This window comes from Cyprinus carpio, chromosome B1 (genome assembly GCF_018340385.1).
Source record: "Cyprinus carpio isolate SPL01 chromosome B1, ASM1834038v1, whole genome shotgun sequence".
In the NCBI taxonomy this organism is placed as follows: Eukaryota; Metazoa; Chordata; class Actinopteri; order Cypriniformes; family Cyprinidae; genus Cyprinus; species Cyprinus carpio.
In genome coordinates this window covers 3301452-3321564 of record NC_056597.1, presented here as the reverse complement: position 1 = coordinate 3321564, position 20113 = coordinate 3301452, and the positions used below count along the sequence as shown (strand labels likewise).

The 20113-nt window shown below is 37.7% G+C and overlaps 1 protein-coding gene across 1 annotated transcript in view; it reads left to right on the top strand.

Annotated features, from left to right (window-relative positions):
• The first annotated feature begins 684 nt into the window (after positions 1 to 684).
• The window catches only part of LOC109062711 (F-box/WD repeat-containing protein 7), a 158262-nt gene continuing 138833 nt past the window's right edge, over positions 685 to 20113 (top strand). Inside the window, exon 1 of the mRNA XM_042716248.1 lies at positions 685 to 1122. The gene's annotated coding sequence lies outside the window, so the exon portion shown is untranslated. The remainder of the gene's footprint in view (positions 1123 to 20113) is intronic.

Sequence of the window (20113 nt, the reverse complement as noted above, 5' to 3'; positions counted from 1 at the left end):
AACAGTCAGTTTAACTTTTATTTAGTTTGCTTTCAGATTGTAGGGTTTTGTAAGCTTGTAAGCATTCTGTTTAGTACAATACCAGTATGTGTACTATCTGCTACTACATGAATAACTTATTACATAAAAAAAACAATAATAAAATAATATTTTATACAACTACTACTACTAGTAGTAATAATAATAAAAATGTGTTATTCACAATAAAGAATTATGTTAAATATAAAACAAATAAATAAAGTTACAAGTAAAGGGTAAAAATTACAATACAATAAAATACAATAAAGTAAATGAATAAATGATGGAAGGAGAGCAAGTACAGTAAAGTAAAATGAAGTGTTAAAGCATCTCTTCCATGCTTCTCAGAATCACGTCGTTTGGCACTTTAGTTTCTGATAGATTAACAGTGAACAATGAAGCAACGAAGTAAAAAGAAGAGAAACATTAAATCTTGACTACCTTGTTAAGTCTTGTCATTACATTGATGACAGCAACCTAACCAATCTCAATTAAAAATCAAGAAATATATTTATAATTAAATAAAATATATGAAATAATAGAACCTAAAACGGGGCGATTACACGGGGAATCTCAAATGATACTTTTTGGCCCTTTACAGTCCGCAGACATGACAACGTAATTACGTCGTATTTAAGCGACACTGAACGCGAGCGGTGGTGACGTTCCTGGACGACACAGTGACGCCATCATCCGTGGACAGGGAGTCGTACAGGAATCGGTGGGATAAAGGCGATCGCGCTTTAACGGAGAAGCATCGGAGTCGTGCGCAGTATCCCTGGCGTTCTTTAAATCGGTCACATATTATTTCAGGGAGATTTTAGTTTTTGCAGAAGATAAATAAGTAATAAAGCTCTCCCTGCTGCGTGGGTTGGAAGGGTTGGCGTAACGCTCCTACTTTATTCCATCGGATGAAGATGTTTGGTTTGTGCTTGTAAAACTTCAGCTCGTTTTCAAAGGATCGTTTCATCTTTCTTTTGGGCAAACCGGAGAAGAGGAGAGACCGGTGACCGTAACTGGACTCCGGATAGGATACCTGGGGGAGCTAACTGTCCCTGTGCACACAGGAGCCTAATTTTCCTCGCCTTTCCATCAGTTTCCAGGGTAAATACATGTATTTGTCTAATAAAACGTCTTGCAAATGTAAACTTGAGCATGCTAGGGTGATTTGCAGGAGTAACGGGCCATGTGATCAGCTTCACCTCACAACCTCATGCAGGTAATGCACATATGAAGATGATCGCATGGCCTCTCTCGTGTGTATAATATTCAATATATGTACAGCTGTTTATGATATGCTTATATTTAACGTGCCCGTCTGATGTGTAAGTTGCATGTCTTTTAAAACGGCAGTGTTCCATTGATAAGATAAATAACTCGCATGCACTATTATTCTGAAACTGTTGTTGTTGTTGTTGTAGTTAAACTACATTAACCCAATTCCAAGATACAGGACACAACAGATACGCAGTGTTTGCTGGAGTTTTGCTGCTGCGTAAAACAAATCTAATACAAAAAGCTTGGTTGTTTTTTTTCTTCTTTTCACTTTCGCTGTATTGATATTTTGCTCATACTGATTTGAATTAAACTTCAGATATTGTAAACAAAACCAATTTCTCTTGTTTGAAATTGTAAGTTTACAGTAGATAAAACCGCTGTGGTTGCCCTCTAAATACACTGGATGTTTTACTACACCGGTGTGTTTACATATATTCGCGATTGGTTGGCGTTTTGGATTAATAACGATTACTAAACCCTCACGCCATCGTTATTATGAGTAACGTTATTGCTTGTGTTTTCGCCTGTTTTGCTGTAGTTTAGCCGGTTAGCGACAGGAGGTTTAGCTTAGGCTAACACTACCCAGAGCTGGACAATGGAAAGGCGAACTCGTTTACGAATATGTTTATCCCATTGTCCACTATACCGTCGTTTATTTTATAAAGTGCTGTGTTGTGTGCCCGTGTCGTCAAGAGCAGTAGGATAACATCTGATAGCGCTTAGCCTAGCGCGTTAGCTTAGCTCGCTAACAATCGACGTTCAGCCTTTGAGCCACCTCCGTCGCGTCCCATAAGGGCTTTAAATCCATGTGAAGCGCCCGCCAGTATCTGCAGACTTTTCGCACTTTAATATGACTTTTCAGGAAATATTAGCCGGGTTGGCACGTCGTGAGGGAGAAATGATTAATTTGTACCGATTTATCTGCAGCGCGTGCACGGCGCGAGACAAGCACATGTTAGCACCGACTACAGCCGATGCAAGTTAGTCAAAGCATGCTTTCTTTTCTCAAACTCTTCGTGAAACTTCTTTCAAAATTTTTTTTAGCCCAAACATCCACGTAATGATAATAACAACACTTTTTATCCATCTCTCCACAAGAGGGAATTGAACAAATGGAGGCTGCACTACATTATATGAACACATGGCTATACAAAACTTCCCCAGCTCTGAAAGGCAGAGACGTTTCTCTTATTTTCATAACCGCACAGCAATTTTATATCGATTTCATTTATAAATACACGAGACTGGGGCTTCTACTGAAGCTTAGGGACTTGCACACTGGGAGCCTTTGAAAGTTTCAGCATCATCTGTAATATTATGTAACTTGTTTTACAGGGTTTATAATGCCATCTATTGCTCCATGTGTTTATGTAATATCTGTTGTCAAATAAAAGCTTTACTTGGAAAAGGAAGGAGGTTTCTCTAGAGAACAGACAGAGGTCAAGTTTGCAAGTTTAAAAACATGTCTCCAATCACTGCACCTCTAGTTTTAATAGTTTTGTCACCTGTTTGAAAGTTAAAGCATCAGAGTTGCACAGACCCCTCTGGGTTTGCTTGATTTGGTTTTTGAGGTCGATCTGAATTTTGTGGGTCACTCTGGGATACAGTGGAAAGGGTTTGATAAAATTGGAGGGGAGGGAGAGGAAAAAAAGAGCAGGAAATGCATAGGATAGTGTGTGAGATCTTTCATCCTCTCACACCCTTTCCACAACATCCATTTCCACCTCCGAGAGCCCAGAGTCCCCCTCCTGCAGGGAAAGGCATCCCTTTCGGAAGGGTGTAGGGTGCTCTGTCTCAGCTGATGTTTTGAGCTCTTTTACGCCGTGGCCTTTACGCTATGAATGCTTTTAAGGTTTTAGTCTGCTGTGTGGATCTTTGAGACTTGCTGAATGGCCTTAATGTTTTGATAAGACACAAAGAGAGCATACAGAAGACATGACCGGACTGGGAGATGAGAGAAAGGAACCAGGTCATCTGATGAGTGGCTCTTTGAACAGAATATTTTTCAGGCCATCCACTTCTTAATGACACTCAGCTATAATAAGAGCAGGTCTGCTGTGTGGCTTAGATTAAAGATAGTCGTGGTTAAGAGTTGCAGCAATCGGCAGCCTTTCACTGCAGACTCCCTTTGTGTTCTCTGGGCTCCTCGCTAAAGGCAAGTTTTCTAGAATTTCACTCGTGTTCTGTTTCCCCTATGATGGAATATGATGGATTCTGTTGCTCAATTAAAAGCTTTACTTAGGAGAACTACATGAATTTGACATTGAGTAAACTATGTAGAGGGCTTACCCAAGTCTTCCAATACTGGGAATGCTTCTGCTCAAAATCAGCTTGGCTCATTTCGTCTAAAGACAAGTGCATATAATGCATACTGAAGCTTTTACTAAAGCTTTACTGATGCTGTTAGGTCAACAAATGCCATGCATAGAACTCTTTAGATAACTTTCTTTATTTCTGCTTAATTGGAACACGTTCTTCGTTTGTTTATTGCATATATCTAGATTTTAGCTGGTTATGTTTTAGCTACAAATAAAAGTGCACCACTGACAGTGCAGTTTTGAGGCCCATTTGCACTAAGAATTCTAACTATAACTAAGCCAAAAAAAGCTAAGATATTTCTCAAAATATATATTTTTTTGTTCATTTTTAGGTAAACTATTCCTGTGCCCACAATACCTTATGAATTCTTGATATGGTTATGTCTCTAAAGCTCGTGTGCTGAGGGAAAAGAAAAGGCCGCGGTCACATGACTGTCATCTCTTCTGCTGTAACGGAGGTGTGAGTTGCCATGGAGTGCTGCTGCCTTTTCATGTGCTCTCACAGCAATCAGACACAAGCAGAGAGGATGCTGATTCTTTCAGAAGTAAATACTGCAGGGATGTATGTGTTGGATGACTCTCTTAGACAATTCAACACATACACCAAATGAGTTTGATGGAATCAATTCTCAAATAACCATACCTAAATTTAAAACTTGTACTCCATGACATCCTTCTCATATGACCCTTAAATTAGTTCAGTAGTGCTGAAATAAGTGTAGTAATGTTGTGGGTAGCGAAGTGAAAACATATTTTAGTTGGTTGGTTGTCTGAACAACTTGTCAAGGAGGACATGTTTAATTATGTCCGTGTGCTTGGTGCCCATGTCTTTCTTAAAGGGTTAGTTCACCAAAAAATGAAAATTCTGTCATTAAGTACTCACCCTCATGTCATGGATTATTTTACCGATCTCCTTGATATATTTCTGAACTTGGGAACATTTCGGTTACGTTGTTGTCTATGGGAGGGTCAGACAGCACTCAAGATTCAATCAAAAATATCTTAATTTGTGTTCCGAATATGAACGAAGGTCTTATGGGTTTGAAACGACATGAGGGTGAGTAATTAATGACAGAATTTTAGTAAAATTCCACGGTCGGTGATGAAGGAAAAAAAAAAAAAAAAAAAAAAATTTTTGTGGGTTAAAAGTCATATAATTGGGATAAATATCCATAACCCGCATGGAAAAACAAATTAGTTTTCATTTAGTTTTCAAATCAAAGTTTTCATTTGGCTGAAAACTGAAAATTAAGTGTTCTGTTTAGGTCGTGTTCTCAGGTGATAAATTAAACCGGTTGTAGTAAAGCCTAAATTTTACATATTGCTATGCTAGCATAATCTTTGGCCAAGGTGAAGTGGCTCCACAGTTGAAGTGGTTACCTGTTAGCTTTCCACGATGTGTGCACTAAATATATGCTAAAACATTCAAAATGCGTCAGTGGAGATAAGCTAATTAAACAGCAGATTGTGCTGGTTTTTACTCATTGAGAATTTTTTTTTTTAATTCATTTAACTCTTTTGAAGAGACTTTTAACAGAGTTGAGCCAAATACTGTTTTGAAATTTTTAGCAAAAATATAATATATAAGTTTAAAGACATGATATAATTCAGCCATAGTATTTCTCGCCATAAAAAAGCCACAGAAGCTGGAATGGTGTTAAACACAAACAAACAAACTTACTAGTTAAACAGCACCATGACATCGGCATTCCAGGACTATTACTGCTGAAACTGAAAATTTTATTTTCAGGTGCTGAAATTGCTGCTGCTAACCCATTAAAACACTTTCTTTAGAAGGCAAATTCATCGCTTTGTGGTCAATAAAGCCTATGTGCCATTGTTACAAAGAGACTATTTTTGGAAGTTGTCTTGTTTTTTTTTAAGTTGGCTAGCAACTGGATGTTTAGCTTTGGCTGACACTATTAGCACACCCACAGCTGGACGATTATACTTCTAAATACTTTTACTTGGTTACCCTTTTTTCTAGGGATCTAATGATTCCGTCAATTCACGATTCGATTCATGATTTTGGTTTCACAATTCGATTTTCTCACAATTTTTTCTTAACAAAATGAGATTGAAGACATTACAGTAAATGAAAAGGTGTCGTTTTATTAGGCTACTGTCGCACGTTTCTTTGTGAAATTGAAATATAACAAAACTAAATTGAATCATTGTTACATCCCTACTTTTTGCTTATTTTGTGGCTTCACCTCACTAATTGACTGGTTGGTTGTTGGACTACTAGAGGACCACCCTGGCCCATACCTAGTTTAAAGTAAAAGTATAGCAAATTTGAGAGCTCTGAACACAAACATTTGTTCCATCAAACACTTGCATTTTTCGTTTTGTCTAAAGCATTGTGAAATTCACAGAGTGATATATTGGTGTTAGTATAATATAACAGAGTGTGACTGATCATTTTTCTTCTTTCCTGACTCTAATGTTCCTGCAGCTGTAGCCAAAACAAAGTTTGGTAGAAAATCAAAACAAAACACTGAAAGGCTTAATTTCTCCACAGATGTCTCGTCAAGCCCCTCTGTGACATTTAGAGATTTATTTTATTTTTTTTTTTTTTATCTGTATCTCTTTTTTTAATGCCTTGGGTGTATGCCCCTGCTGTAAGGTGTTCTGTGAATCACACTTGTGAACACACAGCCTCCGTGTCCCTCTTCTGATGAATTATGGAGTGTTTATTTGCTTTGCTGTAATGAGCTCCCTTTACTTTTTCATTTTTGTTTCTCTCAGGCCTTTGAAGACAGAATTTTATGCCACCTTAGTGATTTTCAGGTTTTGCATCTCTTCGAGAAAATTAGGCTTCATTTGTTGAGGAAACAAAACATGGGCTCATTGTCTGCTATTGGGAATGTGAATTTCTCATAATGATGATTATATGCATTCTGTTTTCACCTGTTGCTGTGCTGTGAGCCTCTTGAGCATTGACACTAACACATTGGGGGTATAGAGGGTTTTATTTTTCACTTTCAATGTTTAGTTCTTCATTTCTCTTTCCTGTATTTGCAGGTGTGTCACACCAGGCCAGTCATGTGACTAGTCGCTTGACTGATTTCATCCTCCATTCAAATGCCAAAGATGACTAGTGGTGTTTTGTCTAGCCTTACAAAGCAACTAATAATATTAGTCGATGGCTGTATAGGAAATCAAATTTGTCTCGATCTGTAGCAGTCTCCTCTAAAAACTTCATCCAGGAAGGGCTTGCCTCAGATAATCGATCAATATAGATGCATTCTCACACCTTCTTTTATTTCACCTGACATTTAAAGCTGAAATGTGTAGTTTCAAATAGAATTGGGTCAATGGCATGATTCTGTCTCACACTCTCTCTTGAGGATCTTTAAAGGGAAATTCTTAAATTTTCTCACCCTCATGCTGTCACAGATATATGACTGACTTTACTCAGGCTAACACGGTTCTTCAGATGTGCAGGCTGCTTCAAAAATCACACAAATTAAAAAATGATGGGAATCCATTTGACCCCAGATGATGAATCAATATCTTCTGAAGCCAAACGATAGGTTCTTGTAAGAAAAATTTTTTGTTATATAAACCATCATTTCTGACCAACTGTTTAGTGCAGGTTTATGAGTTCATGTTTGATGTAGACGTCAGCACATTGTGAAGTGATGGTCCTCTGTGTTTCCATGAGCTTCAGAATGTGCATGCATCATGCTTTACAATGTACTGATATTTACGTCCAAGATGAACTCAGGAAAATCTATTTTTATGAAGAATTCAACCTGCAGGTGGATTACTTAAAGGCCTAGTTAACACTGCATTTTTATATATTTCTACCTCCCTCCATTTCAGATTTCCATATGCCCTAATTTCTGGACACTGTCAGCAAGAGCAGTGTCAATAATTTAAAACTCTGCCATCCAGCGCTTGGTTCTGATTTGCATTAAGGTTTTTAAGAGATCACAAGCAGCTAGGAGAACATTGTGGACCACTAAGTCCAGCATATGGTGTAGTGATATCCCTCTTCACCAGCTCTATCCACTGAAGCATCCTTTTAACCAGCCAGCTGCATCACACATTTACTTTTTGTATTCCATGTAGTTTGGAAAACTGTGTCTGTATTTCTTATTGGTTTTCAAGCACTACATCTAAATCGGGGGTGTCAAATCCTGCTCCTGGAGGGCTGTGTTTCTACAGAGTTCAGCTCTGTCCTGTTCAAACACATTTGTTTGGAAATTTCTAGAGATCCAACTAAAAGCCCAAGTATACATCTTTGTGTATGCTAGCGTACAGTCCAATTGAGTGTGTGTGAATGCACACGATCTACACATGCGCTCTAGAAAGCTTCATCTTTGTGAGCTGAGAATTGACAAATTGGAGTTCCAAGTTGTCTGAAACACTGCATGAGTGGAAAACTTGAGTATTCCCACTACTGAGAGCTTGAACATGAAATAAGACTTGATTGCATTTTCATGCGATAAAGTACACCCAGAAAATTATTTGCCCACTCTCATGTCATTACAGACATGGAGTTGTTTTCCTTGTGGAACACAATGCAGATCAGCATTGTCAGTGTTGTTTTGGACCCCACCCCATAACTTTCATTGTATGGACACCAATAATTCTACATGCTTCAAAGGCTATTTTTGCTCTGTCAGGATTGACAGCTTTATTTACTTTAAAGTTGTCTCAATGTCCTTTAAACATAGCTGATTTTTGTTTCATGAACGTCCAACTGAAATCAAGCCTGTGTACTAATTGTGACTATCTACTGTAACCATAATGACCGCTCTGGTGGAGGACAGTGACTGGATCTCAAACTTCAGATGACACATCTATGTCTGTGTAACTTACCGAAAGCAGACAAACCTTCAACATGCTGGTGGCTCTCTTGCACTTTATTACTGACAGCTAGCTGTCCAGTCTGGTTCTGTTCACACAGCGGGGCTTCACTGAAAATACGGTTGTCCTAAACATTTAATGTGTGTGAATGCAACCATAATAATGATTCATACAGGACTGACAAGTGACAACCGTATTCTGCTGCTGTGTGAACCTGGACAAAATATCATCATCTGTGTTGAGCAGAAGAAAAGTCTAGAATGACACGAGCCTGCAATGGCTTCATATTTTTGGGTGAACTATCCCTCTTAGCTGTAGACTATACAAACATGCTTATCAATTATTGTACAAGAGAGAATTACAGTACATTGATTTAATAGTTGATTAAATCAAATAACAGTGGGACTTAAGTTTATCTGATGCTGCATTACTGAATTAAAGTAGCTTGACTGTGTGGTTTCTGGGTAATGTCTGGAAATGTCTGGGTAAATTTTGATTTGTGAAGACCTTGGATTTTGTCCTGGAAAGTGTTCGAGCAATACAGAAAGGCTCTTTCTCAGTTTGTCTGTGTGTGTTGCTGTATCCACTCTCTCTCTTAAAGTGATATAAAAGGATTACCTCCACCAGGGTCTTTTGCTTTAGTTCTCAATAGGGCCCGTGAGAGGTTGTGAAAGGGTAGCCCTCTGCATTGTCTTGAGCTCTTTGTGTCCTCTGTGTCTTTGTGGTTTCACCCTGGGACCCAACAGCTGCCCTGCCCCCCACCAACTCCCCCGAACATCAGCACTTTGAAAAAAATCTAGTTGCTTCGTTTGGCCCTGTATTCCATGGGACCAAGTCAAGTGCTTTCACAATACTTCATGTGAACTATGATCAACAAATGTGAGATTTATCAGTTTCACATCAGCTTTGGATGACAAAAGAATAATCAGGACTTCACGTGGGAACCCCTAGTCCACTTCAAGAAAAAGTCTGTCTTCATCTTAAGCGCCCTTTCACATCACTTGCATCAGGGCCTTAGTGCAGTGCTGCTCTGACCTCCAAACAAAAAGTGCTACAAATAGTGTCAGAGTGCAGTTTTTATGAAAATACTGGGTAACAAGAAAGTGTATATATGATAAACAGTGAAAACATATAATTTTTAAAACAGAAATATGATTCTCTTGGTCAGCCTATGTTTTTTTTCCCCAGATACCAATAGAAAACAGGGCTGCTTATGTACTGCAGATATTAGGGATGCACAATAAATATTGGTACGATATTAATGCGCATCTCGTCAGAAAAGCCTGTTCTGTAATCAGCGGTAAATCTCTACACATGCGTGCTTTCATGTGGAGCAGCATTTACTACACAGAGCCGTTGTTCACTGGCAAGCTGCGCAAAACCGATATCGTGCTGATATTTATCGTGCATCTCTAGCAGATATATACATAAGAGTTAATTATGTAGACAGTAAATAAGATTTGCTAAAAAGGGGGGTCCATTTCGAAAAAAAGTTTTTTTTTTTTTTTTTTTTTCACTATCCATTGATAAAGTTAGTAGAATTAGTTACAAAGTAGGCCTGCTTGGCCAAATGGATCAGTTGATGCAGATAATCTCAAATGCCTGAATAATGGGCCAAAATATTTTTTTTAAAGTGGCGACATACAGGGAAAGTATGCCTACGTCAGATGACCAAATTGCTATCCCATACTCTGAATATATTATAAAATTTAATGCTGCTTTGTACTTTAAACCATGTTTGAAAGCCCCAAACTTGGATGCAAAGTTAGATGCATCTTTTGTAAAGATTCTTGACTTGGCCTATATGGTTCCATGAAGAACATTTCACATCTAGAACATTTTCTTTGGCCAGAAGGTTGTTTATAGTGGAAAAATGTTCTTTAGATTGTTAAAATGGTTCTTTTTAAGAAACAGTCAATGAAAGGTTCTATGGATTTTTTCATTGGCATTGCTTCAAAAAAACATTAACTCGTGTTCTCTGTCAATCATGTTTTGTCTGCCATCATAATGTGCTCTGCAATTTAAATTCAGTGCTTGGTCATCACTGTGGCTGATATTTCGTTCTATAGAACATTGATGCGAGTCATATAAAAGGGCCTTTTAAAAGAGTGCGCTGTCTTGGTTCTCTTATGCCAACACTACTGTCTTTTGGTTCTCTGAGGAAGGACTCCCACCCCCATCTCCTGCCCAACACAATCTTTACACACTCACACTTACTGCTGTGGTGCAGGACAGTCTTTTCAGAAGAGGGGGCCCCTAGTGAAGGACTGTTTCCATGGAAACACCTGGCTTTATGAATGGATCTTGGGGAAACCTGGTCTTTGGCCTCCCAGCATCCTGCACTGGCACCACAGGACGATTCTGTTTCAATCAAGACAACCATCTGCAGCACACTTGCCTAGTAAACTCTTTAGGGTCTTTAACTGTATGTCAAACTTTGGATGTTTTCTGTCATTCTGAGGAGTTTCCAGGAAACAAATTCTCCCTGGAGCCAAAGCCTGTTGTGCTTTAGGTAATAAACTCACATGTGCCAAATCTTGCATAATTTAGAATTCTTGAAGGAGCCTCTTGCCTTTAGCACAGTTCTCAGAGCTCATGTGAAACAACCTTTCACTGCTTTGGAGGAACTTCATCTTTTTGGGTTCTAGCTTTCCTTGAATAAAAAAACAGATTGTCCAAAAAAAAAAAAAAAAAAAAAGTTTTCCCTAAAAATGTATTGTGCACCACTAGAGGTGCTTTTCTGCCCATCTGTCTCTCTCGCTCACAGTCTCAGACTCAAAATGGCAAGTCTGCTTTTTTGCTGGCCAACGTTCACGTCTTCCTTCTACCCTGTTGACACTGAATTATTTACCCCGTGCGTCAGAATTCTCAGGTGCTGGAACTGACTGCATGCATCTCTACAGAAAAGACAGGCCCATTAAATCTTTATTACATGTAGTCACAGGTTGGTCTCTGTTTGGACCAGTACGCTGAAGAAACTTATCCTTCAGTCTCTGTCATCTGGAACAGAAGTTGTAGTGCTTGTATTTAATGATCAGGGCTTTTGAAGTCTGGCTTGCTTGTTCATGGTTGAAGAAGCCATGTCTTGGGATATAGTGGCTTTTCAAATTCTTGTTGTACATACTACACAACACCAAACTCCTTTTGACCCAGACTACTAAGTGAATGTTTCAATGCTTTTTTTTTTTTTTTTATAAATGAAATATTCAAAATTTGTGTTTAACTACACATTGCTGTACTGACTGAAAAACCAGTCGGAAAACAGCAGTTCAGTAAGTGGGCCAGAAGTTGATTCCGTAATCAATGTGATTCAGTGATTGAATCGTTAAACTGAATCAAACCAGTAAGGCCTGAGTTCTTATGTCTTTTTGAATGATTCATTAAAATAACTTGGCCAGTTGCTCATAGTATTAGGCTGTTGTAAGGTCAGAAGGTTTTTTTTTTTTTTTTTTTTTTTTTTTTTTTTGATTACGCAGACTTTTTTTGTGTCATCAGTGAACACTCATTCACAATTGAAAAAAAAAAAGTTAGTTTCATTTGGCATGGTGAAATCACTGCTTTACAACCATGAACATTTAACGTGATGTGCCACAACACCTGTACAATGATTAGCAACTTTACCCAGTATTGGGTGAAGTATGCAGCATCAGTATAAACCAGTATTACCTGCGATGGCTTATGAAGATTAGCCAATCATAACACGGGTATATTTCCACGTCACTTTAAAAGTGTTAGTGCTGCCTTAAAATTAAACCTGAAATGTGAAGTTGTATTAACTGACATATTTCTCAAGGACAGTACAGGAAGTTATTGCAACATTTTTTTTTCCAGTGTTAGAAGTCTTAAAGGTGGACCTCAGCAAAAGCACTGAACTAAATAAGGCCCCTTTAAAGCTCTCACCATGTGTCACGTCCATATGTCTGGGATGTTGTGGCTGTATGCAGAGTAACAGGCATCTGGCGGCTCAGTCAGACTGACTTAAGAACTATTAGTGAAGATAATCCTATAGAGACAGGGAGATGAGCCACATAGCCCTACAGGAAGACACAGTTACATTCTCCCTCTCACTTTCTGTCTCCATGTTTTGTGGTTTTTCAAATTCATTTCAATTTAATGGGATTTATTTGAATGGCAAAAAGAGTTATGTCTTGCTTAAGTTTTTGCTTAATATATATTTAAAATGGGAATACAGCAATGTTGTCCTTGTTTGATTGAGGCCAACTGCTGTTGATGAAGGCCAGACATATCTTATAAATATTGACAGTGACAACCATGCCTTACTGTTTATTGTTACTACAATAATCATGTGTCATTAGATGTTTCATACACTAGAGTAATTGATTGAATTATCAATCATGGCCTTCAGTGGTCAAATAATTGGAGTCACTGCTCCAACAGATATGTCTGTATATCTGCTCATGTGGTCAACCTATCCCAGGTTGACTTGCAGATGATATATTAATATGTAAATTAATATTGTATTGTTGTAGTATTTGCCTTGTTATTAGGTTGATTTTCTTTATAGCAGAAGCTTTAAGATTTTTAAAGCTCAAGTCAGAGCAAGTTTTTCACAAAGGTGTTTTATATAGCTATTGTCGGAAAGAATTAATCATTCCAGATTTATTGGAGTGATTTTGTAACAGTGGAAAAAGCTGAAAAATTGATCTAATGACTTTTGAGCACAAACCATCCTTTTAGGGATAAACAGTTTGGAAAATCATTTAAGAAAATTTGTTTACACGTGAGTTCATACAAGAGTCAGCTCAAACCTCTTAAAGTGATCAGTTTAAAAAAAATACAAAATCAGTAGACCACACTTAGTTTTTGACCCCTTTAATGATTAAGTTAATATAAAATATACTGTTGTACTGTAAAATAAAACATTTAATAAAATGATTTACAGTGCAGCTGTCAAAATTGCAATACCGATATTTATAGTATAGCTTTTTTTTTATTTTTTTTATGTTCAACCATCAATCTTATTTTGGTGTTCTGCTGGCAGATAAATATGCACTGCCAGTATCCAAGTGAAGTAAGTGTGTAACAAGAGGGTTAGTATCTTAAATGATACTTTGTAACATCAGCCATGTGAACAAAATAGCAAATTTTGCTTGGTTAACCATAGGACATCTTAGTAAGGAAATATGAATTTAGCTATTTTTGCTTTTAATTACATCTGTCTGCTCTGTCACCCCTTAAATGCAGACAATAACAATAATCTTTCTCATTCATCCTCTTGAATACAGTTGCAACAGATGCTTAATTGTTAAAATACAGACATATACCGTACATAGTCTTCCTTTTTTCAGCCATAGCCTTAGGCAAAACCACTGTGATATATTTGAGGCATCGGTTTTTGTCCTTTTAAAGCATGAATCAAACTGGTGTTTGCCTAGCTGGAGAGTTGGCCTTGGGATATATGCTAACTGGCATCTTTGTGTTCCTGTATGTGTGTGTGTGTCTCGGTGTCTGCCTACATTTACTTAACCAGCCCGTTTCCTCTCGCCTGTAGTCTGTGGCTCAGCACATCAAAGGATGTCTCTCTGCAGAGCCTGAGATAACAGCGTAGCATAAACCCTGCTGCTCTGTTAAGCTTTTCCAGAGTCTTTCCACTGCCCTCGGGCGTACCCACTACCTCTTTTGTCTGCCTGAAGCCTTGGGAAAAGATGTGCGTGTGTGCGGTGGTGTTTGGCAGGCTGCGCACCCTAGGTAGAGTTTGTGTGGTGCCGGCGTTTGCCAATATTTCCTCCCGTCTTATCCAGCGAGAGGCATGTGTGTGCGGGCACGTGTCTGTTTGTTTGCTGACCTGCCAATCCTCTGTTGTCCTCTCCGTCTGGATAGCTGTTGTTCATTCTGCTGTAAGCCAGACTGCTTTGCTGTTTTTCACTCATGTAAATACAGAAGATGTTTCTCAGAATAGTGAGCTGCTGTCTTGAACAACATTTTTGGCCATCGTAAGAAGAATTTTGTTTAGCACTACACATAATGCACCTTTTAATGCCTAAAAATACTGTTGAGTTTTTACTTTATTCTTTTTAAATCGGGCTCAGTTGGAGTGCTAGAGCTACAAGTCAGTTTTATACAAACATTAGATGTGGGCACTTTTTTAAGTTTAAATTCAGTCAGATTTTCTTTTATATGATTCTATAAATATAAATTTGGGTTACACTTCACAATAAGTTTCCATTTGTTGATTATTTAATGCAGTAAATAACAATAAGCAATACATTTGCTACAGTATTATAAATCTTAATGTTAGTTAATAAAAATACAACTATTCAGGATGTTAGTCTATGTTAAAATCAACATTAACCAAGATTAATAAATGCTTTTTCAATGTTAGTTTAACTAATGTTAATAAATGGAACCTTATTGTAAAGTGCTACCTAAAATTGTGTAGATCTTTGCATTTAAGTTTAAATTTAGTCAAATAGATTTTTCAATTATGTAATTTTATAAATGAATAAATGGTTATAATCTTCAGTCCCAACTGAGTCTGAACATTCATTGTTATTTTAACTGTTAAAGGGGTCATCGGATGCCATTTTCCACAAGTTGATATGATTCTTAAGGGTCTTTATTGAAAAGTCTGTAACATAGTTTGGTTAAAATGGTAGTGTAAAAAAACTGCTTTTTTACCCTGTCAGAAACAGCTCTTTTCAGAGCAAGCCCTTTTGTAGCATTTTCCTTTAAATGTTAATGAGCTCTGCTGACCCCGCCCCTCTCTTCCGAGCTGCTCTCTGAGGGACTGTTTATGTTAGCCGTATTCATCATGAAACTTACTAATTAGCACATTATTAGGAAAGGCGATTTGCAAAGATTCATTAAAAAACCTTATACTCTCTTCTTCTGTTGGTGAAGCTGGATTACCAATGATTCACGCGAAGATAGATGCATTTATGTAGATCGGGGGCGCATTCCCTTCAGAAGCAAAGAATAATCCATTGCATCTTCAGCGGCTCAGATGTTGGGAGTGAATGACGACTGCTATGTTCATTATTACATCCAACAACAGAACAGCTCAAATGCTTAGAAGTCATTTTTGTCTACATCTGGTCCAGTGTCAAAACAATGGTGGACTGATGACCGCTAACTCAGGGCGGGTGTAAGGTAATACGCCAGTCCAGTCTGTGCTGAAACGCTACTGTCAATCAAACTATCATAGGAGAGGCCTGTCTGTGTGACATCACAAAGACATCTGATATCAGCTCGATTTGAGAACACTGCCAACACACATTTCTGTTCAAACAACTTGTAAAAGTTCATGTAAAATCCGATGATCCCTTTAATTTAAGTATTTAAATAAATAACTTGTAAGTGTTCGATAGCATATGAATTCTTGTCACAGACTGTGGTACATTTCCACAGTTATTAACATCGTAAATGTAAACCTAGCTTAAGTTTCCTTTTTCTAAAAATGAAATGTACGTTTATAACAATGGCACTTTGTGTTGCCATTTAATTAGGAAAAACTAATGCTGCTGTGTGTTTCTAATACATAAGCTGAGGGAGTGATGGCAAATGTGACCTCTTTCTCTCTTCTGACCAACTAAAGCAATCTCTTAATATTATTTTTCATCTTTTGTAAAGTTTAAGTTTGTTTCCATGTACCACTGTAGATGTTTGCTCAACTAAGACTACTTCTGCTTCTGAGAACCCCTGTGAAAAGGGTCTGTTGATATCAAGAATTGTGAAATTGTAGCCTATTGCTTTCAACTACTGAGATTTTGGTATTGTAACTTTCTATGTAAGGAACTCACTAGACTTTGAGACGGTGTCACTGTCTCGGCACAGATTTTTGTCCACTCTTTAGGGAAAAAGGACATTTCACTACTAGTGTTCTTTTTAAAGTGGATGTAAGGGGCTTTTTATCATGTTAATGCCTGGACTTTCCCCTGTATGCCTGTTTGTTCCTGGCGCATTATGTTTTGCTGATCTTTTTCTCTTGAGAGCCCTGGCCAGTGTCTCATCCTTCAGTCCTGCCGGTCACTGTGAAGGGGAAACTCCATTGCGGGGGTTTGTACATGGCCTGGTACGAAACTCATGTTCAATTTGCTTTTAACAGCAGCACCTTTACAGCATCTCTCACGGCTGCAGTATAAAGGTCACTCGCTGTGTATTCTCCACTGGATGCCATTATTTTAAAACATTATGCCATTATTTTTCTTGAACTGAAGATGTTGGAAACATATGCAGACAGAAATAATTGCTAAGCATGAAGTTTCACAATGCATTTAACATCCCTAATGCGCCGTGGATTTGAGGGAATTGGTATTCAGTGGGAAACGTTGGCTGGTATTTTACCCATTGCAGATTTATTGAATGGAAATATGTTATGGTTATGGTATTATTGTTTAAATATTTTCCACACCAAATTGGCTACCAGAGCCTAAATATTTGTATTGTCTACAGTATTGTATTGTCTATTGTGTATAAGTCTACAGAATCACCAATGTGTCCACAAATGAGCACTATTGAACCAAGGACTTTTATTAATGCAATAAATTTAGTAATTTTTCATTCTTTGTTTCTTTAAAGCAGAATGAAAGATGCTGAACATAAACTACACAACTACTTCAATCAAATTTACAAACACTATAAAAAAATTTTTTAACAAAATATATACCTCAATGCTTTTAGAAAAGAAAAGCAGAATGAAAGATGCTGAACTTATGATTTGAACTTGCTGATGAATGAAAGATGCTGAATAAAAAAAAAAAAAACAAGCAGAATGAAAGATGCTGAATAATAAAAAAAAAAAACAACACCCACACTGTTATCCTGTGGACTAGATAATAAAAATCTGGCACCTGTATGCACACTATGGTTACCATGGCAACCAGGGCCCCCGATGTTCTTGATTTCCCGTGGGACTTCACAGCTTTGTAATCAACATGGGAATCTGTGGTACCTTTACCTCTCCAATGTGATCCTCCTGTGTAATCAGACCGTTTTCTTGGAGGAAGAAGTGAACTTCCATTTTATTAGCACATCCACTGGTTCCAGGCATTCTTTGATTACTTTTGTTTGGTAAAAACTTGGGTTGAATTTGTCAGTTTATTAAATACGTAACTTTAGTTTAGATTTGAATCAATTACTTCAGGTTTTCAATTCATCCCTTAAAGTAGTCGTTCAAGGTTGAATTTGTTGCTTGATGTTATTTGATTTGCTCTGAAGTTAATCAACACTCACATTTAACATTTTCTTTTGTAGATCTGTTGAGACTCCAGACTGGAGGCGGTAGGACCAGGTTGTCATTGGAAGTGTTTGAGATTGATTGCTTCACAGTATTACAATGAACTTGTTTAATTGGGATTTGATAGTCCGTGGAGGTAATTATAGAGGGCCGTTTGTCTGTTGTTTTAGGGAAGGCTGAGATCTGTCAAATTTCTTGTGTGCTTCTCAATAGTTCAGAGATATGAGGAGCAGTAGATCAACTGTGAACTTTGACCTCCGATATCTCTGTAATGAAACTAGAAGGTTCTGAAGTATTGGCAAAAGAACTCTGTAGTACTGTGTCCTCATATTTTTTTTTTCTCTTAATGAACAGCTTTTGAAACTTTCTGAATCATACATATGAATCGTTGACCTGATGTTTGTTTCTGGTGGCTTTCGTTGTAGCCCTCAAAGAGATGTAAAATTCCATTCTTAAGGTTCTCTAGATGATGTTAAGTTGTTTTGTTAACTTTATTTATATGCAGCCACTGAATTAGATATCAAAACACAACCCTGGTCCCCAAAAATGTGTCAGCAATCTAGGCTTGCTTGATTAACCTTTTATTGCTGTTTTCTGTATGATGTTTTGTTGATCATTCTATCTCAACTGGAAGGCTGTGACCCTGCCACTAATGCAGATGTTCTTGATATTTTAGCAATATCAAAACCAAAAAAGGATAAATGTGTTTGTGTAGTGATTTTTATTAACCGTATTAACCTTAAAACTATTGAAATGTGCAAGCTAAATGCATTTGCATATACATTTTAAAGTTTTGTACAATAAACAGTTGGATTTCTGATATAAAATCTGGGTCCTGAAGCACTGCCATGAATCACTCCTAGCACCTTTAATATAGAGCCTACCCAATAGCTTCAGTATCATAAATTCATAAATAATGCATGCATGTTGATATTTACTGCCAGGTAAAAAAAAAAAGTGAACCTCTCAGACTTTCGGGAACTAAAAAGGTCCTGCAAATATGACTTGTGTCAGATACAAAGGCTTGTGCTTTTTTTGGTGGGGGGACAATATCTGAGTGGAGGCTATCAACCCAGCTTGGGCACTGCTTCAATCCCAACAGACCACTGTGGGGCCAAGTTCAGGGATGAAGAGATTTGATTGAGCTTGACCACAGGATGTGGAGAAACTCATGATTGTCTCAGTGAGACTGTTTACATTGCGGGTAAGAATTTAATTTAACATTGGGTGTATGTCTACATCATCTTATTGTTTGTCATTGTATGGTTCCTCTCATTTGTTTCTGAGAAGATAGATGAATGGTTTAGAAACAATTAAGAGATTAGCTTTCCCTGGAACAGTCAGTGTAAATAACCAGAATCTGCAGCATTCAGATCAGTAGATGAGAGTTTAGCTGAATAAATGTGAGTATTAGCTGTACATTAGACATCAGGTTAGTGTCTAGACCGCAGACAGTAGGGTTTGCGGTGTCTATTCCCACAGTTCTCTTTTCCCAATCAGGACCATGTTGGACAATGAGCACCAGTGTGTGTCCAGTGATCTGGGGAGGGTTCTCAAAAACCTTCTCGTCTGACCATTCTACCTTTCCTCAGAGCACTGAAAGAAACCCCTGTTCTCCTGTAGAGAGGGAGAGAGACAGAGAGATTCAGAGGAGACTGTCTGACTTTGAAAGGTGCTTCATCAGGAAATGAGTGTCTTAAGATTGAGACCGACACAGAGAGCAACAGCAAAAACATCTATGTCCCGAAACCAAGCGAAATTACCTGCTGCTCAAAGTGTTCTTAGGTTTTTAACCGTAAAGTTCATTTAGTTTGTGCATAAAGTGGCAACACGGGTCGTTGTCTCTGTCAAAAAAGAATTAAAAGAAATGGAGCAACAAACTATTTAAGACCACAACAACATGCCCAACTTGAGTCTATGTGAGGGTTGTAAAAACACAAAAATCGATTGGTCAGTCATAGTGCAGACCAGTGTTAAATTTGACAGCAAATTTTGATTTAATTTTAGTCAGTCTTTTGACAAAAATGCCATTTAAGTTTTAGTCATATTTTAGTCATCTGAATCGTTTTAGTTGACTAAATATCATACAATTTTAGTCAACTAAATCTACTTTTAAAACAATCTAAAGGGTTTAGTTAAAGGGGTCCTATTATGCTCTTTCACTTTTTGAATTTTAGTCAGTGTGTATGTTTGGGCATAAAAAAGCTCTACAAAGTTACAAATCTCAAAGTCCACTACGAAGGGAGATATTTCAATTTTTTAAAAAAATCCCTTTTCAAGAGCTACAACGAATGACTCATTTGGACCACAGCATTGTTTTCCGAGTTTGGTGATGTCACAAAGCAGTTCATTAGAATATCATTAGAATAATTCCCACCTACGGAAATTCGAAGGGTTGGGGGTTGTGGAGGGGCGAGTCTGGTTAGAACGCTTGGTTGAGTGCATCAGACAAGAAAACGATGAAGAAGTGCTTCATGTTTTGTAA